At 41.5% G+C, this 19,486-nt stretch overlaps 1 protein-coding gene across 1 annotated transcript in view; it reads right to left on the bottom strand.

Annotated features, from left to right (window-relative positions):
* Positions 1-19,486, bottom strand: part of SNTB1 (syntrophin beta 1) — a 239,670-nt gene that overhangs the window by 128,775 nt on the left and 91,409 nt on the right. The window lies entirely within an intron of this gene.

The raw sequence follows: 19,486 nt of genomic DNA on the forward strand, positions 1-19,486 counted from the left end.
ATGATGTAACTATACTGTATTCATCTATGAAATTCTCAAAAGAAAAAAATAGCAAGTTGCATTTCTGGGAAACCTCTGTCTCTTAAAGAAACTTGCCTTTCACATGCTGTTAGCACGAAACCTCTTAAATTCTGAAAAAGATTCAGGTTCTTTCTTCCTTTCAACATAATTATCCTATTATTTAAATTATGTACCAACGTCAGTCTTAGAACTACTATTACAGTGTCTGACAGTCGGGAATTGCATGTAGCTTTTTTTTTTCAATTGTGACAATGTATTTTTTCCTGATGATATATTATATTCTGGAAGAAAGACTGAAACAAGCGGGCAGGGGATGTGAAAGTATAACCTGGGCTGAAAGAGTATGATTTAATGCAGATGTAAGGGACCTAGCAGCCACATCACTTCCCAGGATGCTGTTATTATGCTCAGAGGCAAGGGCAGGCTTCTCAACTGCAATAGTGCAGAAATCGAGTATACGAAGAAGTGAACGTGAACATCTATATTCTAGTTGCAAAATCTGTAGAAGCAGAGCCGCTACTTTTCAAGGCTGATAGCTAGAAAAATAACAGGTTAAATAAGTTGTCATCCCTGTAGGTATTAAAATGAAATAGATATGGACACATTGATGGAACAAGATTTGGAAGATCTATGATTAGGGCAAACACAAAGTAGACATCAGCTTACATACCTCAATATCTTTGTGTAAAAAACCACAAGTGTATGTAAATTTGTGATTATATTGTATTATATATACTTATGTATAAATATATATGTATGCACTAATATATATGTATGTATTCAATTATTTTTTAGCTATTAACTCCAGAGAATATTGGTTGTAGTTTGTTCTGGGGAAGGGAATGAGAAACAACCATGAAGGAAATCGGCTTTTGCTATTCATTTACCATCTTTTTGTGCACTTTCATGTTTAACCATACTCAGATAATACTTTTGTAAGATTAAAAAAAGTAACAAGGCTGTGTAGAACATGCAGAAGTTCTGCTCTTTTTTATATTTGCCTTGTTATTCTACAATGATTGCCTCTCCTAAATTTACACATTGTTCCTTAGACATTCTTTGGGTTGGCGGGGCAACCAAGATTTCAGAAACATGCCGTATGAAGTTCTCCATCCTTCTCTGTGTGAGACCCATACTCTGGTTCTTTATTGCACTGTTGGAAGCGATTGTAGCTAAGGCCATTGCAAGCATCTATTACTACCAATGACAGGAGATTCAAATGGACGAAACCTGAGGGATGCCTTGAATAAGTCAGCTCACAAACTGGTGCTCCCATGGCGTAAGACTGAAACCAGGTTGAGGGAGACTTACAAGAAGAATAGCATGTAGCTTCCATACTCAAGAGTTGTAACATGAAGCTGACTCTGACAGATGCTCTTGGTGCCCCATATGGATACATGTGCTATAGCCTAGCTGCTGTGCACTTGCTGAATACAGACTGTCACCATCCCCCTGCTCCATAGAGCTGCTCTTGGCATAAGAGAGGCTCCAGCATTGCTGCCTGACCTCACCCGGGATCTCTGCCTCTAGGAAATCCTGCTGAAGAGGTACAAGAGCCATGGCATGGAGTAGAGTGAGCTAAGTTTTAGATAAGAAATAAAGAATGTAGAAAGAACCTGCAGGTGTGACTCCAGTATGTAGTAGGACCCCACAGCTCCATGGTCCTCTCTTCAAGCCTTTCAGGAGAGATCACAGTTACAGGAGGAGGGAGGTCACTCACAGACAGAGCATTTCAAGGAATGTGTTGTTACTGAGTATTCTGTTTAAAGAGCAGCAAGCACAGACACAGATCAGAACAAATGCAGAGACCTCATGGAGACTGAATTTAGCTACACAAAGTTGAAAGGAATGAGGCTTTAAAAATATTGTATTTTAAATCTATATAGTGTGTGTGTGTATAAATGTGGATAAAATTTAAAGTCTAGAAAGGTGAAGAGATGGCCAAAAAAAAAAAAAAGTACTGAGGGAGAGCAGGAGTGGCTAGGGGAAAGATCACACGGAATATAGAAGGAGGCATTACAAGAGAGGGTCAGAGGTCACAGGAAGGTAGAAAGATGATGATAAAGGAGAATCTACTAAATCTACAGATTTTGCTCAGAAAATGTCACAATGATATCTAACAACTTGTATGCTAATTTAAAAAAATAAAAAAGACACCCTTCCATGTTTCTGCAGATGGTAAAAAGTATTTGGCTTAGTGTATTGCAGACTTATATTTCCTGGTATATAGGAAATTCAAGCACCAACTGGGAAGAAGGGAAAAATTTTTTTTGACTGCCTTCTTATCACTCATTCCGGCTGGAGGTGAGAATGAGTAGTTCAGAGTGAGACTCCAGGGTGTTGCCTGAGTAAGTAGCATTTGAACTCAGTCTTAAAGTGTGGCTAGCACTTTAGGAAACAGAAGGGCGATGACTGTCCTCTTACATAACACACTCTGATTTGCAGCTCTGATTGCGATATTCCATTGGAGAGGAAAATCTGGTCTTGGTTTTCAAGAGGGGAGAGGAAAAACACTGGCAATGCACCTACGTAATCAAACCAGGCTACTCGTGTGCTGTCCTATGGTAATGCTGCACAATTGCTATTTAAGGACTCACTTTATATTTGGTAGGAAAACCAAAGACCAAAAAAAAAAAAAAAATCTAAGCTACCATCCATTCATTGGGTTCGTGTACCCATAGGCAATAAATAGTATATTGTTATCCTTTTCAGAAAAAAACTTGTAGGACTATTCTAATTGTGAAAAGTACATAGATTATCCTTGCAGTCAGTGTTTACATCCATCAGTCACTGATACTCAGAAGTTTGCCATATAGGGGCTCACATGTCTAGCAGTTAGCAGAGCCCTGGTTTGTTTATCCAGAGTTGTTCTTCCACGAAATCCAGGTATGCCACTTAGACAAAAGATGAGCAACAACTGGTAATCTTGGATTTTATTTTAGATAGTGGCAATAATGGTTTTCAGTGAGTGATAGAGTAGCCCAATTACTGGCCAGTTGTAGAGAGAATTCCTGGAAAGTGAACTGGGCTACCTAAGGGAAAAGTTATTAACACAGATCAAGTGGTTCTGGGACCACAAAGGATTACTGTCAGTAATATACCCAAGCAATATTATAAATATCCCACTTAAGCATGAAGAATTCTAGAAATACGTGGACTGGTCCACTTGTGGGAAGAACTGATAAGCATACGAAAATCCTAGCCTAAAAGCAAATATTTACCAAGGACCCACTTTCTATGTGGCACAGAATTAGAGTAATTTACATAGAAACGATGGTATAGCAAGGCCTTGAGGAAAGTTTGCCTTACTGGAGGACAATATTTAATGTAGAGTGATGCTCTTTAACCAGCCAATAGAATAGAAAGACAGAGCAGATACATTAATGAGGTAAATATGATAATCTAATACTTTGTTTATTTACCAACATTTATCAGTTTACTTTCATGTACAAAGGAGTTGGCAGCCTGTGAATGATACAGAACCATCTGGATTAAAAGATATTCTGGTCTAGAAGGGAGGAAGTTGGGAGGCGTAGGTGGCATGAAGAATTGTGTTAAAATTTAAGCTTGGTTTAAGGAGGTACCACACCGCCTAGTTCTCTAGCTGCCTTGCGGAACCAAATGCTTATTCCTTATGAAAGAAAGCAATTTCATCCTATGATGCAGTGAGTGGCAAGAACCATTTCCCAAGGTATGATCTGTTGTAAAAAAAAATTGAAGAAAATGTGGCACACTAGGAAACAAGGTACCAGGACCACAAGCAACTGATGACAGTAATAGCCATATGTACTTAAAAACTGTGAGGGGTAGTTTAAAGGGACAAATCTTTGAGAGGGTTTTCTATAGAATATTTAATGTAATAATAATACCCCCAAATTACAGCTCCATTAGGGAGATATGTCAGAAGAAGAAACTAATGAGTAATGAATTAGAAGAAACTACATAGAAAAAATGGCTCAGTGGCTGAGAACATTCTTTTTTTTTTTGCACTTATATTATGATGATTATTTTTTTCTCCTTTATTAATTTATTCTTGTTACATCTCAATGGTTATCCCATCCCCTGTATCCTCCCATTCTTCCCTCCCTCCCATTTTCCCCTTATTCCCCTCCCCTATGACTTACAGAGGACCTAAGTTCCATTCTCAGAGAAGCCTGGCTTCTCACAACTGCCTATAGCTCCATCTCTAGGGTGATTCAATGGCTTGTCCTCCATAGATATGTGGGATCACATATACTTACCCCTATGCATACACACAATTAGAAAAAACTTTAAAAAAGAAAGCGCAGACAATGTAGCATGCCTTTCAAAAACAATGCCAAATATGGAATAAAGATTAAAAGATATAGGGCTCGAAAGATGGCTCAGCTGTTAAAATCTAGGCTCACAACTGGAAATATAAGATTAAGAGATATGAAGAATAAACTGTATATCCAGAAGGGTAGAGTAGGAAAAATGTGGCAGAGCATAAGAATTCTATAGATGCAAAATGCTGGTCCATGAGGTCCAAACAAGACCTGTGAGCTCCTATCTCAAGCTAAATAGAAATAATATACAATTTGTTCTTTATACTTTGAGTTGGCTGAACAGTCTACTTTTCCTTTAGAGAGTATACCTCACCTGAACCCTTAGTATGGTGTGGAAGTCTCAGCAAAATTCCTGAGTGAATCCTGAGATATCTGAGAGAAAACAGCTTTCCGAATCAAAGAAATAATGCGAGTGCATAGGTAATCCTAGCTGCTCCTGAGAAAGACAGCTGGGATCACAAGGCTTCTTTCCATGCCTGTCTTGAATGAGACAGGTAACATATCCCAGCTGAAGACTCTTGGTCCAGGGCTGGAGGCACAGTTATGTTAATAAACACTTGTTGCACAAGTATGAATGTAGGACTGCATTCAAATACCCACAACATATGGGAAGTCTAGCACGATAGAGTGCATCCACAATCTCAGTGCTACAGTGCTGAGATGAGAAGTGGGGAGGAGAATCTGTGGCAGTCGCAGGGCCAGCTAGCTGGGTATTGTGCAGTGGCGAAAGAAAACAGATCCGGTCTCAAACAAGATGGAAGGTAAGACCAACACCCAAGGCTGCCCACAGACCTTTATACACAGGCATGGCGCCTACACCCGTATACCCACATACTTGTGTCCACAGCGCCCCACAACCCCCATACCCTCTACACATCGCATTTGTTCAGGAGTGCTGCTTGACAACAAAACAAAATCACTACATTATTTATCTTCCTCTGTGGCGGGATACTACTCGAGGGTCTCATTCATGACAAGTAAATGTTCTATCCTGAGATACATCCACAGCCCTTGGATCTGGCTTCTGTTTGATAGGCATGGAAAACAAAGAAACTTGTTCTTTTGTAAAAAACAAAGAAAAAGAAATGGCCACTGGCTTCCTCTAGCAGTCCCTGATTTCTCACCAGAGGAAGTAGCAGCAATCACAGGGGTCCCCCAGTCCACAGAATGTCTACAGGATGCCGAAGCACTTGAATCCTCTTCCATCCCTAATTGAGGGTTGAGGCTAAAGGAGCCCTATGTGACGAGCAAGAATGGCACAGGTTCCACTGGAGGAGATAAAGTAGCGCCCCCGACAAGGGAAAGAGATGTGAAAGCTTGGTTCTTTGTTGCGTGTATTCTAAAGCTGTTACACGTAAGTAAGCGTAGTTTAATGTAAAGAAAAGAAGATGCTACCTAAGTCTGTGTTTGTTGGGGACAGGAACCCCAAATGAGTGCATTGAATAAAGATTTATGAACATAGCAAGTTTCGAGTGAAATGAAAGATCTATGGGACCACTCTGCTTCCTAAAGGGCCAGGAACTCTAGCTTCTGCTGTCTTCAACGTTACGTTTTCACTAGACCTCCTGATAGTCTAAAATGTGGCTGGGCCCCACCCATCAAGACCCAAATCCCATGAAAACAAAGGACAAATTGAAACGGATGCCATGTGTCTTAGTTTCTTCTACTGTTGCTGTGATTAAAAACAGCATGGCAAATCACCTTAAAGGAGTGCAGTTAAAACGGTGGGTCAGGAACCAGCTGGTCACATTACATCCAAAGTCAAGAGAAGAGAAAACGAAGGGGTGGGTGCATGCCAATGCCTAACTGAGTTGCTCCTTTTCCATCAGAGTCAGGCCAAGCCAATGAAATGGTGACATCCATATTCAGGGTGGCTCTTCTCGTCTCACGGGCACGAAACTAGGGAAATCCTTCCCTGACATTCCCATAGGCCACACCCATTCTTGACAGTTCCTCACCACGGCCCCCAGGTGAATCTAACTGTGTTAACTCAAACAACCGACACACACCATCCTTTCTTTACTTCCAGCTTTCAGACGCTGCCGAGGCATTTCCGTTTACAACTTACTGACCAAAACTTAGTCACATAACCACATCTAGATGAAAATGAAATTCCTTATTCTGAGTAGATCTTGTCATTTGGCTGAAAAATATGTGCAGAAGGAAAGACATCCCTGTGGAAGTAGAAGAAAATGGATGCCGGATGCCAAGGTCTAAATCGCAGAGCCTACCACTTGGATACACTGTAGTTCTTTCTGAGTCTCACAACCTAGATTCATATTACATTAGAGCCTTAGAGTAAGCTGCAAATAATTCAGTGTATCTGTTAAGCATTTCATGAGCACTAACTCATATGGGCCCTACATTATCTTATGGTACAAGCATTCCAGATAACCCTGTTTTACCAAAGATACTGTACCACGGAGGAGTAAAGTCATATATTCGACCTTGTGGTGTGAGAAGTTGGCAGAAAGAGGTGAATTTAACAGTGACTTGAGCCCTTACATTTAACCATAAACTATACTATTTCTCCCATTGCTTTAAAAACTGATGAGTGTGCCTGTGTGCGTTCATGTGCGCATGTGTTTGTATGTATGAGTGAGCGTGTATGTGTGTTTAAGTCAATGTTTTCCTGTCTCAGGAGAAAACATTCAATTAACAGGCTGTTCCCTGGAACATAAGAGACTTTGATTTTGTAAGCCTGAACTATTAAACTATGGCATTTCAATAAGCACCTTTGAAGACACCATAATATATATTCATAATAGAGGGTTTAACCTGGCAGAACTGAACAGCTAGTGTCTGCATAATTACACCACCATGTGCTTACAGACACTAATTTCAGGCAAAGAGCTGTTGAAACCAATCAAGAAACAGCCAGGCCCAGTTCGGGGCACCTAATAATCAGAACTAATTAATAAACCATGGCCTTTCTGGGCATCATGAATTAAAAACTGTGGTTGAGCAATTAAGATTCTAACCTGCAGTTGCAAGAAAAAGAAAAAAGTGGGAGGCGGGCTGGAAGAAGCATTTTTCACAAGTTTCTTTCAATATGTTGGTAGTTTTTCATCTGAAGGACAGGCAGTTACTAGACTTTTAAAAGAACATTCAAGAAAGCCCAAGTTTGCTAAGGCCCCAAGTTACCACAATGAAATCTTTGTTGGACCAGCCAGATGACATTTGAAAGCAAAAGCAGACCCAGCTATGCATGAGGAAATGCTTTAGGCAAGTCAAATCAACTCGCCTACCAGGCTTGTTTCTAAGGAGCCAGAAAATGTGTTTGATATGTTGAAATTTTCTTTTAAAAAACAACAACAACAAACAAGATTCAGGTTACTGGTAGGAAAAGAAATAGTTCCTGGCTCCAGGGAGTGTGAACTCCAAATGTGAACTTTTTCATTTGATTGACAGGGGAAGGAGATCAGCTGATGTTGAGAAATCCAAGTGTTTAGACCCCCTGTGAATCATTCAAGCTGAACACAGGCTGTTGTGTGTGGAATATGCTGATAAAATGCCACATCAGGCATTCCCTTCGTAATACGTTCCTAGGTCACCTTACGAAAGATTCAGGAGGAGGTCATTTATATTTCTAAGAAGACTGAGGGGGTGATGAAAGAGGCAGTCTGCCTTTCTCTCAGACTGCAGCTAATTTCTCAGAAGGCTGATAGTGTAGTGGAAAGAGAATTGGCCCTGGGAGTCAGAGACCTGGATTACAGTTCCAGATCTGGCACTAACTAGCTTTCCAGCCCTGGGCAAGTCACTTCACCTCCCTGATCTCATTTTCCTCACCTGTCAAGGGAGGAAATAAGGTCTCTAGCTTTTAAACATTGTTTGAGTCCTTGAGAAGCTGCCTCCCCCAGAAATGCACATATGCGCATGTGCGCGCGCGTGCGCGCGCGCACACACACACACACACACACACACACACACACACACTATATATATATATATATCTCGGACCTGGGGGATGCATACACATGGACCTGAGTTTTGATTCTCAGCAGTCAAGTAGAAAGCCAGGAGCGGTAGTGCATGCTTCTAAACTCAATGCTGGGAAGGTGGAGACGGAAGCATCTTTAGGACTTGCTGGCCTGCCAGCCTCACAAAGCTAGTGAGTTATGGGTCTAATGAAAATCTCTGTCACATAAGACAGGTTGGGTGGATCCTGAAGAATGACAGTGGAGGTTGACATATGGCCTCCACATGCATATGAATACTTATGTGCGCGCGTGCGTGCGCGCGCGCACACACACACACACACACACACACACACACACACACACACAAAAGCACATGTGAGTGCAGAGACAGAGAGAATGCATGAGTTCAATAACTTTGACTCAGTATCTGTATCCTCATGCACAAGTAACCCTGCTCCATTGTGTACCATATTCTAGCCTAAAGGCCAGGGCTGGTGCAATGCATCCTCCATCTTTGTGAAAGCCCACAGGTCCTTGACACATCACGGGATAAGCTTATGCTGAGATTGTATGCTCTCCTGGTTTGGCTGCCTTGTCTGTGAGAATCATCATCTCCACTCACTTACCAGGTTCATTTGCTTTCCATCTGCCAAGTGGGTTGTTGAGGATAGGACCTTAGGAGGCATTTGTGGCCCAAAGCTTCTCAAACGCCATGAGGTATGAAGGTGCTGAATTTTTTTTTAAGGTGCTGAATTTTAATATGGATAGCCAGAAGTCAAATAAAGTGGGGGAAATCACATCTATGAGAAATCTTTATAGATTTCAAATAAAAGGCAGTCTCAAATTTTCCTGGTTTCATAATTTTTGTTTCTTTGACTTTATAAACTGTTCCTTGAGAGGTTTATGCATGCATATAGTGAAATATGATTATATTTAACCATACCCCTTTTCTTATGGTTCTGGGTGTTGAACCTAGGGCCTTACTATTGCTAGGTTAATGCTCTACTACTGAGATTTATCCCTAGCCCTGACATGATCATTCAAGGGAACCTGCCTTTGTTCTTCAACAAAGAAAGATTGTTGCCCCAAAGTAAACCAGGGAGCACACGGACACATTCTATTCCAGAGTGATCACCCAGAACATACTGGTTGGCTCATCGTTGATGGGTTCTTGCTTTAAGGAAGACTGAGTGGGGGAGTTATTGCAGTGAATGAGGTAGCCTGGCTACTGGCCCCTATGGCACCTCACTCCCATGTGTGGAGAAGAGCATTATACAACAAGGAAGCATAAGGATCACTCTGAAGGTATAAGACGTAGTAGAGAGCTTTTTTAGTCTGTTCTAGTTTATAGACAGCCATTCACCCTCTGGCTCCTACTTATCTGTCCTTATCTTCAGTGATGTGGTCTCCGTAGCTCACGCACACATAGTACAGAATTGCTTAATACTCTGAATGCGTCAGACACTCGTTGGACTCTGCTCTTTGCATAGGCAGTTTCCTATTTGGGGACAACTCTCTACAACCAGGAAACCCCAGTTTAGGTTAGACTTCCTTTCTCCAAGTGCTCAGACTCCTCCAGACACAGCTTCTTTTCAAGTCCAACCACGCGCAGTGGTAACCTCCAATGGGATGGTGAGCCTCAGCATGATGGCTCATTGGCTCTGACAACCCAGCCGATTTACAACTGTCCTAAGAGTTGGCCGCAGTGGAAGCTACATCTTTAGACTCTAGAATCAGACTTCAAAGCATCACCTCCCAGCTTTTCCTGTCTCATAGCTACGTGAGGTTGGGAAACTCCCCCCCCCCCCCGCCAAGGCCCCCGTGCTTCCATTCTTCTGTAACATGAGGGGAAAATGTGATGCTTACCTCAGAGAGATGTTCTGTAACACTGAGGTAACACGCACTGAGAGTCATGAGAAGTACATGGTAAGGACTTGTCAGGGTTCACAACACAGAACCCAGTGAGTTGTCATTTACGTCCATATCTTAGCGGTGTTTGGAAATGTCCCGGTGCATAGCATGGAATTGCTTAGCAAAGAGATGGAAAGTTGGATCTCCAAGACACATTTTTTTCCCTCACAAATTTATTCTGTAGGATGAAGAGTTAAAACTGATCTTTCTTGCAGGCAAAGCAGCAGAAGACAGTGATTATCAATCACTCCTCAAAGGTTGCAAGACCCAAGAGTAGCAGACAAAGGTCAGAGACTCAAGAATCATACAGAATAGCAGATGGCGAGATTTTTTTTTTTGCCAAGAGCCAGATAGGATTTTTTTTTTTTTTTGGACTGTATAACCATAGAACCTCTGTCACAACAGTGTTCTGCCACTGTACCTCAAAGAGGTTATGGGTGATATGTAAATATATTGGTGTCGCTGCATTCCAAATAGAACTTCGTTTACAACAGGCATAGGGCTAGATTCGAGTCACAGGCTATTATTTGCTAAATCTGGCTACAACACAGTAATTGTAACTAACAATTCTTGACTCCTTGTCATGTTTTGTGGCCCTGGACTGAACATAAGAGGAATGATAGCTCACTGAGGCCATTTCTATGAAGCAAAACTTGTAATCTTGACATACAAGCAAGGGAAAGTATGGTGGTTCCTTGCCTGTTGCCCACAGGGGTGACTTGAAGTGCTGTAGGATGAGCTGAGGTCGTTTTCCTCCAAGAAGCCCTCTCCTAAGCCCACTCACATGCTGCTTACACACAAACATTTTGTTTTTCTAGTCATTGCTTGACACAATAATCTTGTCTGTCAATAATATCTTAGCGTTAGTAACTTGTCAACAAGTATGACTATGTGGCTTCACATAAAACAAAAGAGAAGCCAGGCATTGGCGCATCACCATCATCTGTCCCATCCCTGAAGCTGTAAGATTACACAGTGGGTAAGTGAGGGTAAAAGGATAACCAGGTTGCTGATGGTCAGTGCACAAGGGTGTCGCACATTAAATAAGAAGGATGAAGGTGCTGTGGTGGGGGTCATGAATGTTGGGGTCTGATGCTGGAGTTAAGCTCCTAGTTCTTCTGTGTGGTCTTGAGAAATTCACTCAGCTCCCCTTTCTGTTACTTCTGTGTGTCTCACAGGGCTGTTATGAAATTAAATGAACTAAGACTCTACTTGTCAGTCACCACTACGAGGAGTTACCTCTGTTACAACAGAAAGGGCTTAGAAGACTAAACATCTGTGGGTTGGGCAAAAATTGCTTTTCTATTTTTGTAGAGGAAGTAGAGCCATGATCAGTGAACACAGACGACAGAGGTCACATCTGGGCTTAATGCAGAAGAAATCCACCGAGGTGGTGGCATCCCCATTGCTAATGACATTTAAGCTGAAACTGGATGTGGTATCTCCCAGACATGTTGCAGAGAAGAATTCTGCCTTGTGGAAGAGCCAATTGTTTCTCAAATCCTTTAAGCTGCCCCATGCTATGCTGTGATTCCTTGTGGAATGTGCTTAATCAAGGTACCAATCCAAAGCTTCCAACAGACTGAGGTCAGTTTACAGCACATTGCCCCCAGAAAGTCAGTCTGTGTGTTTCTTCACTATCATATGTCTAGCTGAGTGACAGGTGGGTGACTTGGTAAGTTGAGTCTTGGAATCTTCTTCCATAAAACAAGGCAAACAATGTCTTCCTTAAGGCAGGGAATGCAGTGTGGTCATTTTATATATGAGGCTCTGGTTGTTCCATATATGAGGCTCAGGTCAGAAGATCTGGACTTACATCTCAAATCTTTCACTTAAAAGTGGGGCCTCTTTGTGGAAGGCCTGACTCTCCCTGTATCTCAGTTTTCTCACTGGGTTATAGCAGTACCTGTACTATAATCACAGGGTTACTATAAGGGTTGAATATGAAACAGTGTCCAAACCACACTTGACACTCAAATTTAAATATTAGTATTGTGGTATTAGCATAATTGTTGTTATGAAATTTCAGTGAAAACGTGCATTGCAGAGGACACACCATTAGCCACATACAGCATCATAACAAAGAGAAATGTGGGTAATGTCAAAAGGCTTTTATTCATCCTAGCTTGGGTGTGTTGTGCACTGAAGGTAATGACAGAGACATCAGACAGGAAAGTGTATGGAGAGGGCAAGGCAGACACGCGGGCTCATCAAGCCAGACAGTATTGCAAACACTGCTGTTCTTCAGTGCTTGACATTTCATGTCACGTTCATTATCGTCCCCATCTGAAATGGGCATAAGAAAGACCTTTTAGAGTCTGACTGTACAGTTTGAGACTTCTATGTCCCAAGAAGTGAGACTCTAACAACTCCCCACAATGAATTGGACCTCCTTCCCACGCCACATAAGCACACACAAACAGTCCACAGAGCCGAGGCCTGTAGGACTCTACTGCATTGATCTGAGAAGACATTTGTACTGGAGGGTTTTTTTTTTTGTTGTTTGTTTGTTTTTTTCTCTAAAGGTCAAACTCAGCCTGGTCTTGCCTAATTCTCTCTCTCGGGAGATTCATTTCTAAGAATGAGATTTGGATGATATTGGGATGACACAGGAAAGGCCTAAGCAGCCCTCTGGGATTTGGTGAAGTGAGAGAGAGAGAGAGAGAGAGAGAGAGAGAGAGAGAGAGAGAGAGAGAGAGGGAGGGAGGGAGGGAGGGAGGGAGGGAGGAGAGAATGTGTAAAAGTTTACAAAACTCCAAATCTCCAGAAGTTTCATGGTTCTCTCATTAGATAAGAGGAATTTCTTTTGCTAAAAGAAACAAATGATGGTGAGCATTACTAAACAGATGTAACCCTTAACAACAAATCAACCCAGATGCAAATTAACAGTTCAAAAGACAAACTGGATTTTTGAGAATTCCATGCTTTTCAAGTATCAGACTTGGAATTCGATGCCATATCTCATAAATCTACTTTGAAAGTCCCTTTCAGTAGGGTCACTGAACAAATCAGGTACCATGAGGACATAGTTTAGATGAGCAATACGTTACGGTTTGTGCATAGACAGATATATGGATGATAGTGTCCTACTTAGAGTAATAAACATATCCTATGGCAGTTGCATTAGAATGTGAATTAACCAAAGAAATGTACATATTATATGTGAAGAGCCTAAAGGTTATAAAAGGAAAGACAACAATTAGAAAAATATCTGTGATATGTAATAGAATAAAATATAAGGAAAAATCTGCACTGTAAAGCAAGAAACATGCACAAAGGAGATTAAAACAGAAATTAATACTTAAACAATACCTCTGATGGCATCATGATAGTAATGGAAAATGCTGCTTGGGTATGCAAATATCTAGAGAAAAAAAAAACTCATCAAAACTGACCTAAATAGTAGAAATAGAGGGAACAGTCTTAATTTTATAATGCAGCTGTCTGTCTACCTGTCTATGGCTGATCTGTACTTGCTGAGTATTCCAGGCTGGCCTGGGGGTCATGAACCTCCTGACTTAGCCTCCATTGTACTAGGGCTGTAGGCATATATCACCACTCTTGACAATCTTACAATCCTTAAAGGGATAGTATCTTAGTTTCTCTTCCTGTTGGTGTGATAAAATGCTCTGACAAAAGCAATGTAAGGAAGGGAAAGTTTAGTTCAGTTCACAGTTCAGGAGTGCAGTTCACTGTGGCTGAGGAGTGAAGGTTTCAGAAGCTCTGGGCTGCTCATCATTCTGAGTTCCCCCTCAGGAAGAAGAAAGGGTGATGAATGCATGCTTGTACTCAGGCAGCTTTCTCTGTCTCTGTCTGTCTGTCTTTCTCTGCAGTACAGGACTGAAGCCCAGAGAATGGTCCCACCATTCTTAGGATGGGTCCTCCCAACTCAGCTAAGCAACTATAGATAATCCTCATCAATGTGCCCAAAGATTTGCCTCCAAGGTGATGTAGATTCTATAAACTGACAGTCATCAATAAGCCATCAGAAAATACCAGAGCTACATATATTAGTGAATTTTACCCAATTTCTAAATAGCACATTCTAATCTTGAATTATTTCAAAAGGTAGGCAAAGAAAGATCATTTCTAGTTTATGAATGTAGTGTGATCCTTATATTAAAACTAAGATGAGGAAAATTTCAAAATAGACAATGGCTAGCCACCTTATTATGATAAGCATAAATGTGAAAATGCAGAAAGCGATCAGCAAACTCAGTCTAACAACTATGCAGTTGGTAGGACAGCCCAGCCAAGTTTGGACATGGCACTAATGCAAGATTGTTACTATTAGAAACTCTAGAGTTATAACTTAGCATGTTAACTGACAAAATGGATAATGTAGGATTACTCAATAAAACATTTTATTTTATATTTTATAAAATCCAGTGGGTAGTTATGGTGAAGCATTCACACCAGAATCCCTGAGAAAACCAGAAGGAGAAGGTAACGACATTAATTTGCTAGAGAGAAACTACTGGGAAAAAAAAACCCATCAAAATATAAAACAACAAACAAACTCCAAAAAACAAAATGGAGAATACTGAAGGAGACATGTCTTCCAGTCTCTCCTCTGCAGTAAAGCCACTCTCTCTGTTACTGCTCCATGCTACAGTTTCCTAAAGTCCTAGGCCATGATAGAGGCAAGAAAGAGCACTTGTGGCCTAAAGATGAAAAGGTCAAAGAGACTAAGCAAATGAACATATGAAAAACGAAATCAGAAGCAAGGAAAGAAAGAAGGAGTGAAGAATGAGAGGGAACTAGGGAGGGAAGGCAAGATTGCAGGATTCAACATCTGCACAGCTCATTGGAGCTGAGCTGGGGAAATGGCTCAGTAAGTGAAAGCACTTGTCAAGTAAGTATAGCACCATGGGTTCGGATCCTCAGGTCCCAGGTAAAGTGGAGCATGGTGAATATTTCTGTCATCCCAATGCTCCTACGATGAGATGGGGGGGGGGGGGAGTGGAGCCAGAATATCCCAAAACTGACAGACACTCTGTTGAGTAACAGTAAGAGACCCTGTCTCATACAAAGTAGAAGGTGAGATCTGGTACCCGAGGTTGTTCCCTGACTGTCATGTAGGAACATCCTAGTTGCTTTTGAATATTGGATGCTAATGGATCCTATGGAAATAGACAATATACACGTCTCATTGTTCACACATAGGAACTCACTCTTTCTCTTTTGCCCCCTCTCTCTTACACACACACACACACACACACACACACACACACACACACACACACACACACATACACACACACCCCCGCATACATGGAAAGGGGGAAGAAAACTCAGTATATTAGAATATTCATAGTGGCTGACATCCTGATTTTTACTCTCGTTATTAGAAAATCACTTATATCCTCTGAAATTTGTAAGCTACCTTACCTATTAAATCAGACTTTTCTACAATCTTGTTTAATTAAGTAGATAACAGCATCAGTTAAATAAATAGAAAATAAGAGGACAAGTCTGAGCTTGCTGATGATATGAAACCACTTTAACATTAGCAATAGGGTGTGAGATTTGGATAGAGCATCCATAAAGGGACTATGTAAAGAGGCCTTAGAACCATGAGAGTGACTTTGGGGAGTGGTTAGAGTCACTTGACTGTGGTCCCAGCAGAAAGAGATCCAAGGTAATAATTGTGCTGGTACATACTTGTGATTGTGATGGCGAAGTCCAGGGATCTGCACAGGCAGCACCTTTAAATTCTCACAGTAAACTATGAGCTAGTCCCTTTATTGATCACACTTTACAAATGAGGACAAATGTGTCCCCAGGACTCCAAAGCCTCCAAGTCGCAGTGTTCTAGGCTCTCCTCTGTGCCTCTCCAAACCCCCTCCCTCTTCCTGCTTTGCTGTGACAACCTGCCCTTCCGGTATCAGATCTGACTTAATGTCTTTTCTCCCCAAGAGTTATGTGCAGACTGCCAAAGCTCCCTGTGCCTGAAATCTCTTCTCTTAAAAAGGAAGAAAGCCACACCAGTGCCATGGGATTGTTACATTAAACCAGTGTTTGGCAGGGTCTGACACACAGAAAGAAAGAAACACCATAAATGGTAGTAGGCTCCTTTGCTCTTTTCTCCCAAAGCAAATCTTCCAGAAACAGAGAATGAGGACAAAGGGAGATGTCAACTGAGTAACACCTGAGAGCATTTCAATCCTAGTGATATTTTCTTACATTCCCGCCGTCCTCCAGCCAGCCCAGAGGCAGGAAATGGCCAGCACTAAGGATCAAAACTGGAAAGGGAAATAGCTGGTAAGATGATGACTTAAAGTCTCCCTTCTTCTTGAAAACACTCTCTGTGTTCTCTGATCTAATCTCGGAGAAGGTAAAAAAGAGGGTGGAGGGTGTGGGTGTTGGGAAGGGAACACTCAAACAAAGCAACTGGAAGCCTATTGGGTCACGAAAGACCCAATACAGTTTAACGTTAAATTAGGTAATAGTAGACATTCAGAAATGTTCTGGAAGGCACCTTTATTGAACTACAAATGTGAATTTTGAGACAATCACTAGGAACACATCAGAACATGCCATCTCAAAGAGCAACCTACTCTCAGAGAAGAACCCTAAGTGGAAATGTTGGCTCCTATAAGAAACACAAGTGCATGGGTTATGTGGATGTGTGAGGAGAGGCCCCAAGGCTGTTAGATTCCCTAAATCAGCTGTGAACTGCCTGACAAGGCGCTGGGAACCAAGGTCAAGTCTTCTGCAAGAGTAGCCAGCATTCTTAACCGCTACGAGCCGTGTCTGCACACCCTAAAAGCCATTAAAAAAACCTTACTTTATGATCCTAAATTCTCCTATTATAAGGTGAAGTAAGCCCAGTATTCCAACATCTCATACTTTATCAGACCAAAGTTTAAGGATTACTGAATAGGTGATCTCATTCAGAGCTACAGCTTAGCTATCCCGTCCCGGGCCTCTAGACTTCCACGCCAACTGCTCACGTGATAAGTAGTTTTTGACCTAGCCAAACATTTTGCACTGAAGAGTTCATAGCCATTTTCGGAACCGCGAGTTCCTTTTCTATCACAGTCCAGCCTCTTCCCTTTCTCTCCCGTTCTGTTTAACACATAATGTTCATCTAAAACCACTATCCTGTTGGAAAGCTTAGAAGCCACACAGGACTTGTGACTGGCACCAGTAAAGCAGGAGTCTGATACATAACCAAACACCATCTATTATATTAATTATGAGAGCCAAGACAGAACTCCCAAACAAACTTTTATCATGCAAGCACTTTACCCATTGGTACATTTCCCCAAACCTTCTTCTTTAAACAAACAAACAAACAAACAAACAAACAAAAAAACCAAACCAAACCAAAACAAAAACCTTGGGTAACAACCAAATACTCCTTAAACGGAACCTCTGCTTTATATAAGATAGTATTCTAATTACTTCCAAGAAATAGTCTCTCCCAGCTCTGCAATCATTTCTAAACATTAAAACATACTTCAGTGAGTCATGCTCGGGAGTTCATGGAATTGTAACATTGTGAGTGAATTATACTTAAAATGAATTTTCTCCTAGAGCTTAGAAATGTGTGACATTATTCGTACAGTGAATGAGCTGTGTGCAATCCTGGAATTTTCAACTATTCTTATTGCCAAGCAAAAGTCAGAGAGAGAAACACCAGAACATGAGAATCTTAGTTCAACATGTATTTCCCCTTCTCCTTTCTTTTCTTCCCCATCCCTCCTTCTCTGAGTCCCTTTTTCCCTCCCTCTTTCTCTTTGGAGGCAGTGTCTTACTATGTAGCATCCAGTTGTTTGGAAGTTACTATGCAAATCAGCCTGGCCTCAAACCAGCTACCCTCCTGCCTCAACATCCCATCTGTCAGCACATTTTTAATGCACATTTCAAAAATATAATGACAAAAAAAAAAACCCTATATACCCACTGATTCAAGAAGAGTAGCAAGAAATATTTCACATTATAAAGACCTAAGACATGTAACCAGAAGCTTTCATTCTCCCTTCAACGGAAGCCATGAAGAACGGTTGCAGCAGACATCTATGGGTGGCTTGACGGTCTCTAATGAACACAGGTATACACTGCTTCAATTAATTGTATGAGGAGGAAGTTGAATATTAGGCAGTGTTACTTGCAAGATTTCATATGTGGAGTATGTTTTAGAATGAGGATTTGGACCTCCAGCTTTCTGGCCCAGCATTAGCCACTACTTGTCACACAGTCTGTGGCTCTGTGACATGGCTTTTTTTTCATTCTAGTATTGACTCATGCTGTTTCAGAAACCCAGCTCTATTCCCAGGAAGAAAAGCAGCTGTATCTGGGCCCAGTTGGCACACACCTGTAATCCCAGCACTCTGGGAGGCAGAAGCAGGCAGTTGCTGTGAGTTCAAGGCTAGCCTGGTCTACAAAGTGACTCCATGATTGCCAAGGCTACATAGAGAAATCCTGTCTCAAAAAAACCAAAACAAACAAGCAAAGCAAAACAAAACAAACAAGCAGCTGCAAACGCCAATGGAGAAGACACCTCCTGTCATTCCTAGGGGCTGTCTTAGAATGGAAAATCCTACACTTGTTAGTTTGAATAGGCTGAGTTATTTTTTTCATCCACAGCAAAACCAAGAGTACAGTCTTCCCTAACACTCAATGTTGCCGCATTTCTGGGTGTGCCCATAGGAATAGTGCTTTTTAAGTCAATGAGGTCAGTGTGATGCTCAGACCTTAGGTCTTTATTACCTGTAAATGACTCCATAAAAGTGGGACCATTATTCAAAAGAGGTGACCCTGGGGCAGGACAGTGCCAGGGTCTCTAAAGAGGAAGAATATCAAGACGAGTCTCAGGCTACAGTGTTTCTCTAGGCTGAAGGTCATCCCACAGCTGACTTGTGAACACCTGACTTTCTGTTTATCACACTCAGTTGAGTTCAGCCTACCAGAGCACAAATCATTTCTCTTGCTTTACAGAGACACCATTTTGCTCACTACAGAGACAGAATCCCAGCAATGTCATATTACAATGGGGAGTACAGTGTGTAAAGATGGACACACATTCACACACACACATACACACACACACACACATACACACACACACACACACACACACACACACACACACACACGTCCCTTTTAATGGAGTGATTGATAAACAAAGATCATATGTACAAGGTGCTAAACAAAGAAGGTGGGTAAGATTCAAATTTGCACTCAAGATGTCATGTGTAGTTTAATTTTTCCATGGGAACATCAGCCTGGCTCTCAGCTAGGATTCTATACCGCATCTCACAGAGGGTGAAATGGCCTCAGTACATAAATGCATGTTTTAGAAGAAAACAGAATCATTAG

Source organism: Acomys minous (assembly GCF_964271855.1).
Source record: "Acomys minous genome assembly, chromosome: 12".
In the NCBI taxonomy this organism is placed as follows: domain Eukaryota; kingdom Metazoa; phylum Chordata; class Mammalia; order Rodentia; family Muridae; genus Acomys; species Acomys minous.